We start from the raw sequence: 10787 nt of genomic DNA, 5'->3' as shown, positions 1-10787 counted from the left end.
CACAAACTGCCAAAATCTATGCACATCCACCCTACATTCCACGTTTCCCAATTGAAAGCGGTATCTGTCAGCCCTTTGTGCCCTCCTGCCGAACCCCTCCACTCGCCCCGATTATTGACGACTACCCAGCAATGAGGCGACCAGAACTAAGTACCGTACTCCAAGTTGGTTCTGACCAGGGTCCTATATAGCTGCAACATTACCTCTCGGCTCCTAAATTCAGTTCCACAATTGATGAAGGCCAATACACAATATGTCCTATTAACAACAGAATCAACCTGCGCAGCTGCTTTGACTGTCCTATGGACTCTGATATCAAGATCCCTTTGATCCTCTACACTGTCAAAAGTCTTACCATTAATGCTATATTCTGTCATTATTTTGCCTTACCAAAATGAACAACTTCACATTTTTCTGGGTTGAATTCCATCTGCCTCTTCTCAGCCCAGTTTTGCGTCCTATCAATGTCCCACTGTAACCTCTGACAGCCCTGTACACTATCCACAACACCCCCAACCTTTGTGCAAACGGCATATTTCCTAACTCATTCCTCCTCTTCCTTATCCACGTCATTTATAGAAATCACGAAGTGTAAGCGTCCCAGATAGATTCCTAAGGCCCACCACTGGTCACTGTCCTCCATTCAGAATATGACCCGACGACAACCACTCTTTGTCTTCTGTGGGCAAGCTTGTTGTGGATCCACAGAGCAATGGCTCATTGGATCCCATGCCCCCTGACTTTCTCAATAAGCTTTGCATGGGTACCTTATTAAATGCCAGGTTGATGCTTTGATTTGTTCGCCACTAATATAGCTAGCACTGTAACTGATTGGTTCTTTCGTTCAACCCGCGAGGCCTCAGTTTTGCTTTTTGAACATTACTGAATTATTTATCGTAGCAAAATATCACCCTCCGTCCCGCGACGCACCCGCCGTCTACTCCAGAGTCGAATTAACCAAAAGGTGAAGCAACGAAATCTTCCATTCCTGAAGTCATACTTCAGAAATAGTTGATATACTCTCATTGCTCCTCATCTTCTCCGTTGTCCTGTCGATAAAATCCACTGCATCGGGAGATGAGATCAGAAAACCAGTTAAGGCTCCATTACTTCCCATGTGGCAGTCCAAATGAAAATATGACCTGTCTCGCCAGCCTTAAGGCACAGAAGAATTCACAGTGACATTCGTACCACTCCTTAGGATCGTAAACGGCACTTCGGACCTTATATTCGGGGTACATTCAGTCGTTCTTTCTGTGAATGCTCTCACAATTCCACCACCACCTATCAACCCCTCTCGCTAATAACTCCCTCTACCGGTTACTGGTCCACCTGTTTATCACTATTGTCTATGCATTTTTTGAGAGTGAGTGTGGGGGTGTGATCTTCAATAAATAAATTGATCGCAATCACTTTAAGAACACCAGGCAACCTGCTCACGGGTAGTGTAGCCGAGAGGTCTCTGAGGTGACGGGGCTTCGAATCACAGCACCGCCACGGTTCGAATGTATCCCGGTGTTTTTTTTCGAAATGCTGCCGTTGGGCGGACGGAACCAGCCGACATTCACCAAGCTACTCCTGCAACTGAAAACCCTTATACCACTGATGATCCCATAGATCATTTCTACAATCACCCCAGCTCAGTAAACCAGTGGCTAATATTTTGTCACTAAATTGAATGTAGATTTGTTTTTTTTTAAGTGGAATCCTCGAAGTCCTCATGTTGTAGGACGCTTCTGAAAGAGCTGAGCATCCACACGCCGAATAGACAGACCGGAGCTCTCATCGCTGAAGTTCGTCTGCTCTTTACATAGGCCAACCCACGAAAAAGACCAGGCTGAAGAGAGAATTTCGTTTTCTATTTCTTGGGTGTAGAAAAGATTGTTCTGCAGAACAAGATGAATGAGTGGAGAGTGAAGGAGGTGTGCAGGGTGTCTGGTCGATGCTCAATAGCGTAGAACATTGAGCTCCCTGTAGTGTTTCTGTAGTATAGTGGTTATCACGTTCGCTTTACACGCGAAAGGTCTCCAGTTCAATCCTGGGCAGAAACACTCTTCAGACTCCAGGATTCAGAGAATAAACCGTGAACTTTTCAGTTCGGATTCAAATGAATTATCATGGGAATGCCCCTGCAGGAAATTGAAAAGTAATGGTCAAAAACTTCGTGCATAATCGACAGAGCATGGGAATTGAGTACTTTTATTGTTTCGAGACAAGGTGATGATGATGGGAGATCGCATATCGGTACAGAGACAGGGTCACTATGTTTTAATATATCAACCTTGCTGTGTATTGCTGCAAAATGTAGCTACTTACGAAACATCCCACGCGAGCATACAGATTAGTAATTAACTAGTGATGTCCCCCTCCCCCCATCGTTAACTTCACAAATAAATATACAGATTTCGGTGTATACTCGGCCCCGTGACTCAACGCACAGCTCCGGATTTTCCCTCGGTACCGTGTACACCTATCACATTATTAAAACCTGACTGCCAGTTAATCTCAATAAAACTGCCACTGTTATATTATTCAACGTCCTGATGACCGATTTACCACTGAGGCGCCAATCTGCCCAGTCGATGTAAAATATGTATCATTGAAGTTGCAAAATTTTCAATCAAGATTTATTTGAAATATCAGGGGAATCGAAGGGAGAAAGCTAAAAACTGTACATCGGAAGTTACGAGAGAGATAGATGGGAAATTCGAGTTTTAATCAGAGCCACCCACAACATTCACACGCTGTACGGAAACTCCTTCAGTTTGTGTTTTCCTTGGAGATTCCTCACCTGCGTGGCAGTGGTTGACACATTTCACCTATGCGGTGCAGACATTGTGCCGCTCTTCCTCTGTTTCCAGAATCACATGACAAGAACATACTCCACTCGACCGTTCTTTGATATCAGTTCGGTACACTCGAGCATTAATCGACAATGCGCTGTGTTCTGAAGGAAGGATTCAAAGTCACGTCCTTCAGGATCTGTGCGCTCAACTCCCCGTTCAGAATTTCCGCACGCACCACCATCCCCCCCTCATCTTTGCGACGAGACGAAGGCTAAAAGAAGGAAGAAGAAGGGTGAAACTGATAAACATCGCATCTTATAACGACGTTCAAGCGTTTTGCCCTGTAGGCGCATTTATAGTGATCGTTCAAGGAACAACGGAGTTTCGAATAGATCCAGAGGACTGAAAATTGGAAATCTCTCTCCACTCTTTAAAGGGAGGGAAACAAAAAGACAGGGAAGTATAGGCCTGTTAGCCTTCTCCAGTGTTTAGACGATGTTGTCCATTACTGAGGATGACGTTTTGGGGTACTTCGAGGCACATGTAAAAATAGGCCAAAGTCAGCATGGGGTTGCTTAAGGGAAATCTAGGCTGACAAATCTGTTGGAATACTTTGAGGAAAAAACAGGCATGATAAATGAAGAAGGCTCAGCGGTTATTGCTTGCCTGGAAAATCAGAAAGAATTTGACAAGGTGCCAATCTTGAGGTTGCTTAACAGGAGGAAAGACGGTGGTATTACGGGAAATATACTAGCATAGATCGAAGATTGGCTGGATGGCTGGAGGCAACGAGTGGGAATAAAGGGGGCGTTTTTCTTGTAGGCTGCCGGTGATTAGTTGGTGTTTGACCCATTTATTTTCATGTTATATATCAATACTCTCAATAAGGGGTTTGATAGTTTTGTGGCAAAATGGCACACCGTTAAATATAGATTGATATTAGTGTTAGTGTTGAGGAGCAGGGCCCGGCAGACGAACTTGGTCGTGTGCTTAGGCTAGGCAGTAGCTATAAAGGCTAGTACAGGCTTCCTGAAAGATTAACTTGCAGTTTGACTCAGGATTAACGAAGGGAAATGCAGTGATGGTTTACGTATCGAGAGGACTGGAAAATGAAAGGAAGGATGCAATGCTGAATATTTATAAGGCATTGGTCAGACCGCAGTTGGAAAATAGTGAACAGTTTGGCTCCCTGATGCAAAAGCGGATTTGTTGGCATTGGAAGCGGTCCAGAGGACGTTCGCGGGAATGATCCCGGGAATTACAAGGTGAAATATGAAGAGCGTTTAATGAGTTTGTACTCGCTGTAGATGGATAATGTATCAGCCATTCCCGATGGGCTCAACGACCTAATTCCTCTCCTAATGTTATTTTTTAAGGGCAAATTTGGAGACAGGTTCTAATTGTGAACATTATTTTTCGAGACTCACAAAACAAACTATCTGGTAAATTGCAGATCTGGATGTTTTCCAACCGATGGCTCCTCAGAGGAAGAGGTCGCGACGAGGGTGGGATTCGAACCCACGCGTGCGGAGCACAATGGATTAGCAGTCCATCGCCTTAACCTCTCGGCCACCTCGTTTGCTCTTCCCTCTCTTGTGTTCCAAAGATCTGAATTTCTTCACAGCACGTAAAAACTCCGCTTATGTTCCACACATTTGTCTCCAGATTCAACCTCTATTTAGTTTGCCTGTAATGCTTATCGGAATTCATGGACATGGGGAAGGAAGGCTTATGGAGACAGGTGCTAACCACAGCAAAAAGAGAACTAGCTATTACTGGCATTTCAGCCGCTACCGCCGTGCTATTCCAGATTGATCGATTCGGTGCCCTGTAACTATTGAGAAACAGTATGTTTCGATCTGTATAGTGCGGGGGTCGGCAACCCGCGGCTCCGGAGCCACATGTGGCTCTTTTAGGTCTGTGCTGCGGCTCCCTGTTGCTTTGGGAAATAATTGGTTGTGGCGACCCTTTTCCTGGCACATCCGAACCGACTCACAATAAGATAGCCTACGGGGGTTTGCGAGCACAGAGCTTTGGAGCCTCTGCGCCATGGGGGGGGGGGGGGGCAGGTTGAGGGAGGCTTAAAAGTGAGGCTGAAGATTTCGAATAAAGTTTTTTTGCTTCGACTGCAGTTACCGACTCCGTGTCGTAATTTTAGCGCTGCGTGTAGCACACCGCTACATGGTCAGTATATAATTAATATGTTTTTTATGTTAGTTTGTTAGTTTTTGAAATGTAAATCTAAATTTGAAGATTATGGTGATCTTGTACAATCTAAATAAGACGTTGTGGCGGGCGACCCATTTCCTGACACATCCGAACCGGCTCACAATTAGCCAGCGTTCAGGCTAAGGGAGATAGCCTACGGGGGTTTGTGAGTACGTGTCTTTTGCAGCATCCGCGCCCATGGGGGGCGGGTTGAGGGAGGCTTAAAAGCAAGGCTGTTTAGTTCGAATAAAGCTATCTTTGACTGCAGTTTACTGACTGCGTGTAGCAACCGCTACAACGTGTTTTTATCGCTGGCTGTCCAGAGGGGAGGTGCTGAAACGCTTTGTCGCGCGTCTGGAAGAAGTGAAAACTTTCCTGGGCAGCAAAGGGCTCAACTTTCCTGAGCTGGAACAGCCAGAGTGGCTGGAAAAGCTACACTTCATGGTAGACATGACAGCGCACCTGAACACGCTGAACACAGCTCTTCAACGGGGTAAGGACGTACAGCCCTGCACATGTTGGGGGATGTTTTGCATTCGAGCGCAAGTTGACGTTGCTTGCCAGAGATTTACAGAAAGGCACATTGTCTCACTTCCCCAATTTGAGAGAGTTCAAACAATGTCACGACATGATAAATTCGGAGTATTTACATTCTGCAATCATCGCAATGCAAACATCGTTTGGGAAACGCTTCTGTGAGTTCAGAGAGGAAAAAAACACATTATCCTTCCCGGTCACTCCCCTAAGCATCGATCCATCCCTACTGAATACGACTGCATTGTCAGGTGTGAGTCAACCTGAAGAAGTATGATAAATATTTTAATTGCGTATTATTTTACGTATATTCATATGTTTTCATTGTTCAGTGAAATAGTCCTTTTATTTTTCAGGTTGACAGCTGGCTGACGTTATTTTTGGTTTGCTGCTGGCGGCAAATTTAAGTTTGGCGTTTTTCATAAATACAAGAAGGACTCAAATAGACGTTGAGTATTTTACTTAAAAGTAACCTTCAACCCAACGTCTTTTTTTCGGAGTTCAAAATGTTTTTGTTGCATGCAGAAATGTAATTTCGTTTTCTCTGCAGGAGTTCATCAATTTCATAAATGCAACACATTATAGTTTATTTATACATAGCATAAAGGCAAAACAAAACGTTGTATGCAGTGTTATTTCATTTTAAATGTCAAACGGGTTTTGCGGCTCCCAGTGTTTTCTTTTCTGTGGGAAACGGGTCCAAGTGGCTCTTTCAGTGGTAAAGGTTGCTGACCCCTGGTATAGTGAGACAGCACTGTATCGAAGTAAATGTACGTCTAGTGGCTTGTTCATCATGTTGTTTGACTTCAAGAAAACGGATATTATAGTTAATTCTCATCCGGCTTCAAAACAACGGCCTTTCGTGTATTGGCAATTGTAAGAATCCGATAGCTACTAAACTAGAGAAACACTGAAGCGCACCGAGCACTGTCTGAGGTAGCAGATCCCAATGTCCTGACCTTCACCGACACAAGCGCAGGCCGATAGCCACTAAACTAGAGAAACACTGAAGCGCACCGAGCACTGTCTGAGTCAGCAGATCCCAATGTCCTGACCTTCACTGACACAAGCGCAGGCCGATAGCCACTAAACTAGAGAAACACTGAAGCGCACAGAGCACTGCCTGAGACAGCAGATCCCAATGTCCTGACCTTCACCGACACAAGCGCAGGCCGATAGCCACTAAACTAGAGAAACACTGAAGCGCACCAAGCACTGTCTGAGGCAGCAGATCCCAATGTCCTGACCTTCACCGACACAAGCGCAGGCCGATAGCCACTAAACTATAGAAACACTGAAGCGCATCGAGCACTGCCTGAGGCAGCAGATCCCGATGTCCTGACCTTCACCGACACAAGCGCAGGCCGATAGCCACTAAACTAGAGAAACACTGAAGCGCACCGAGCACTGTCTGAGGCAGCAGATCCCAATGTCCTGACCTTCACCGACACAAGCGCAGGCCGATAGCCACTAAACTAGAGAAACACTGAAGCGCATCGAGCACTGCCTGAGACAGCAGATCCCAATGTCCTGACCTTCACCGACACAAGCGCAGGCCGATAGCCACTAAACTAGAGAAACACTGAAGCGCATCGAGCACTGCCTGAGGCAGCAGATCCCAATGTCCTGACCTTCACCGACACAAGCGCAGGCCGATAGCCACTAAACTAGAGAAACACTGAAGCGCACCGAGCACTGTCTGAGGCAGCAGATCCCAATGTCCTGACCTTCACCGACACAAGCGCAGGCCGATAGCCACTAAACTAGAGAAACACTGAACCGCACAGAGCACTGACTGAGGCAGCAGATCCCAATGTCCTAACCTTCACCGACACAAGCGCAGGCCGATAGCCACTAAACCAGAGAAACACTGAAGCTCACCGAGCACTGCCTGAGACAGCAGATCCCAATGTCCTAACCTTCACCGACACAAGCGCAGGCCGATAGCCACTAAACTAGAGAAACACTGAACCGCACAGAGCACTGACTGAGGCAGCAGATCCCAATGTCCTAACCTTCACTGACACAAGCGCAGGCCGGTCGGTTCTGGCGTCTGCAAGCGACGGTTGACATTTAGAAAAAGAGAGCACGCATCTCTATCAATGACGAATTGTTTTTATTGGACCATTCTCGCTGATTCCAATCCCAGAATATAAGGCCGCCTCAAAAGTCAGTGGCGTGCATCTTTACAGATGTTTTTTTTTTCTGTAAGAGAAACAGCGAAATAGAATATTACATTTAAACAAAGTTGCAAAATTTATTGATATTAACAACAGTAGTCGAATGTTCATCTGGGATGAAAACACTGCGTTTTAAATTTACGTTTAGATCGGTCAGCGGATGAGTCATCTCGTGGAAATGCCTGACAGCAATTCGCACGTTTCGCATTTTTTCTATTCGCATTTCTTGCAGAAGACGATCGTGTGGCCGAATGGATAAGGCGTCCGACTTCGGTGCTTAATTCGAAGTGATCAGAAGATTGCAGGTTCGAGTCTAATCACGGTCGATTGACCAACCTGACGGTTTTGGTTCCATTCTGTCCCCCACTATCTGCAGCACAGTTGCACCATGTGAAACAACTGCACGCACGGCGATTAACCGGATTACTCCGCCCTGCTGGGAAACCGAGCGAAATATCACGCCTTCATTATACGCAACTTATAATGTTATGTGTCCCGTCTGTGATGTACTTCTACGAAAACTTACATAAACAACGCGTTGAAGCTTCTCAAACTTTCGGGACGAGCTGATGCTTGGAAGGTGATATCCACTTCACATTGACCTCCATTTCCGACCCTACCTTTTCTGAACGAATTTTCAACCCCGCACTGATAATCACTTCTCCCATCTCGAAACCCTCCTCCAATTCTTGGACAACCCGATCTGATTCTACCCCTCCCCGGACGTTTTCATCGCTACCTGCCGACGAGACATCATCCGGCTCGACGTTGCAACACTTACTCCTCGTCGAAGTTGATTCTCCCCGAACGCACTTTCCACCTTCCACTCTCTCAACGTACCATCGAACAGCAGGCAAAGGGGTTGCTGCTTTAACGTGGCGGACTATCGCCTTGCTTGTAGAGACCAGCCAGTAGCTTTCAGACACCTCCACATACACAGACAAGGAGATACATCAATGGGAAGGGATAGCTGGAGAATGACAGACCGACAGAATAACTCAAGCGGGATCTTATGTAAACCCTAGAGTTCTAACCTGCGATTTCGTTTCCCTAACTCATCCGAGGTCATCTCTGTATGTCTGTCTGCCTCTCTCTCTCTCTCTCTCTCTCTCTCTCTCTCTCTCTCTCTCTCTCTCTCTCTCTCTCTCTCTCTCTCTCTCTCTCTCTCTCTCTCTCTCTCTCTCTCTCTCTCTCTCTCTCACTCACTCACTCCCTTCCACCACCCTTGTAGCTCTCCATCTCTCTGTTTCTCCCTCCCTCTACCGTTCCTCTTCTTTCTGGCTGGTAGACTTTTTGTGCTGGGTACCATTGACAACCGCTCCCCAGGCATTGTCAAATGAATGGCATCGACCCTGATCGTCCACTCATTCCTGGCCCTGCTTATTCAATCCTAATTGGGATTCCAATCCCAGAATATAACGCCGCTGCTAAAGTCAGTGATGTGTACCTTTGAGAATTCCTTTCTGTGACAGAAAGGTAATTGAGTTTAAGTGAAGAGCTCAAAACCAGAATGAATGTAGAGATATTGAAAACAATGGCTGAATGCTCACCTGGGATGAAAACACTGCGTGCCAGTACTTTTAGCTCAGTTGGGAGATCATTCTACAGGTGGGAAACTACTTGCGGCAGTCAACATGTTCCCCATTTTTCTCCTGATATTTCTCCTACAATAGGACCGTGTGGCCTAATGGATAAGGCGTCTGACTTCGGTACTGGATTGGAAGTCATCAGAAGATTGCAGGTTCGAGTCCTGTCACGGTCGTTTTGCCAAACTGGCGGATTCGGTTCCATCCTGTCTCTCACTCCCTGCAGAATGGTTGTCTCAATTCCGCGTGGGGATTAATCGGAGTACACCACCCTCGGGGAAAATGTAATGTCTCGTCTTCGTTGTACGCAACCTATAATAGTATGTGTCCAGTCTTTGCAGTATTTCTGAAAGCAGTTCGTTAACAATTCGTAAACAACTCATAAACAATTCCTTGGAGGCTTCTCAGTGCTCTCCATCAACTGACTAATATTCTCTGGCCTTGACCGTCTCATTTTCTCTATGGATGTCCATTCTCCCATCAAAAGGGCCTTAAAGCTCTTCACTGATTTCTCAAAAAATAAAAACTAATTCCCCTCGTCACCACCATCCTCCGTCTGGCAGAACCGGTCCTCACCTCAGCAGTTTGTCCTCCAGCTCCTCCCGCTTACTCTACATTCAATGGGTGGCCATGGAACTCGCATAGGACCCAGATGTATCTGCATTTTCCTAAAACAACCCATGTCCCAAACCATCCCCGGTAACGCACCCCAATGCTCCCACCGCTACGTCGACCAATGCATTGCTGCCGCTTCCTGCAGCCGTGCTGAGCTTGACAATTGCATCAGCTTTGTCTGTAACTTCCACCCTGCCCCACGTCCCACTCCATGCAAGCAAGTCAAAAGGAAGGAGGAACCAGAGGTCCATGTGCCAGTCCTCTTCGGAGGACGAGAGAGGGTCAGCAACTTTAAATTTCTGGGAGCTAATATTTCAGGGATCTCTCTTGGACCCATCACATGCAATTGTTAAAAAAGTACGGCAGCGCCTCTGTTTTCTTAGGGGTTTGCGGAAATCCGGCATGACATCTGAAACGTTGACAAATCTCCATAGAAGTGATACAAAGTGTATCGACTGGCTGCATCATGGCTTGGTATGGAAACATCAATGCCTTTGAACGTAAGTTCCTACAGACTCTGGTGGGTTCGGCCCAGTACATGTCCGGTAAAGCTCTCCCACCATTGGGCACATCTCCCTTTGGGGTCTTTGCCATTGCTTATTTGGCGGGTGGTGCGCGCAGATGCTTTTTATCTGAAACGTGGGGTGGGGCGGGGCTTTCTGTTGCTTGCTCTGCTTTATTATTACCCTCAACCCCCATTTTCCTGCCTTCTGCCGTAACCTTTGACGCCCTGACTGATCAGGAAACTACCAACTTTAGCTTCATAAACTGCCAATGACTCCGCTTCTGCAGCCGTTCATAGCAATGAGTTCCACAGACTCACCACTGTGATGGTAGAAATTTATCCTCATCTTTCTTCTAAAGGGAAGCTCTTGTAT

General features: G+C 46.3%; 3 non-coding genes across 3 annotated transcripts; 2 read left to right on the top strand and 1 right to left on the bottom strand.

Moving 5' to 3' along the window:
* Positions 1 to 1978: 1978 nt before the first annotated feature.
* Positions 1979 to 2051, top strand: trnav-uac (transfer RNA valine (anticodon UAC)). Its single transcript has one exon. It is a non-coding gene; the product is annotated as a tRNA-Val (tRNA).
* Positions 2052 to 4283: 2232 nt separating this feature from the next.
* trnas-gcu (transfer RNA serine (anticodon GCU)) lies at positions 4284 to 4365 on the bottom strand. Its single transcript has one exon. It is a non-coding gene; the product is annotated as a tRNA-Ser (tRNA).
* Positions 4366 to 9381: 5016 nt separating this feature from the next.
* On the top strand, positions 9382 to 9470 carry trnar-ucg (transfer RNA arginine (anticodon UCG)). Its single transcript is given in 2 exon segments — positions 9382 to 9418; positions 9435 to 9470. It is a non-coding gene; the product is annotated as a tRNA-Arg (tRNA).
* Positions 9471 to 10787: the final 1317 nt, after the last annotated feature.

Source organism: Hypanus sabinus, unplaced genomic scaffold, assembly GCF_030144855.1.
Source record: "Hypanus sabinus isolate sHypSab1 unplaced genomic scaffold, sHypSab1.hap1 scaffold_264, whole genome shotgun sequence".
In the NCBI taxonomy this organism is placed as follows: Eukaryota; Metazoa; Chordata; class Chondrichthyes; order Myliobatiformes; family Dasyatidae; genus Hypanus; species Hypanus sabinus.
This window is presented reverse-complemented; position numbering and strand designations above follow the sequence as displayed.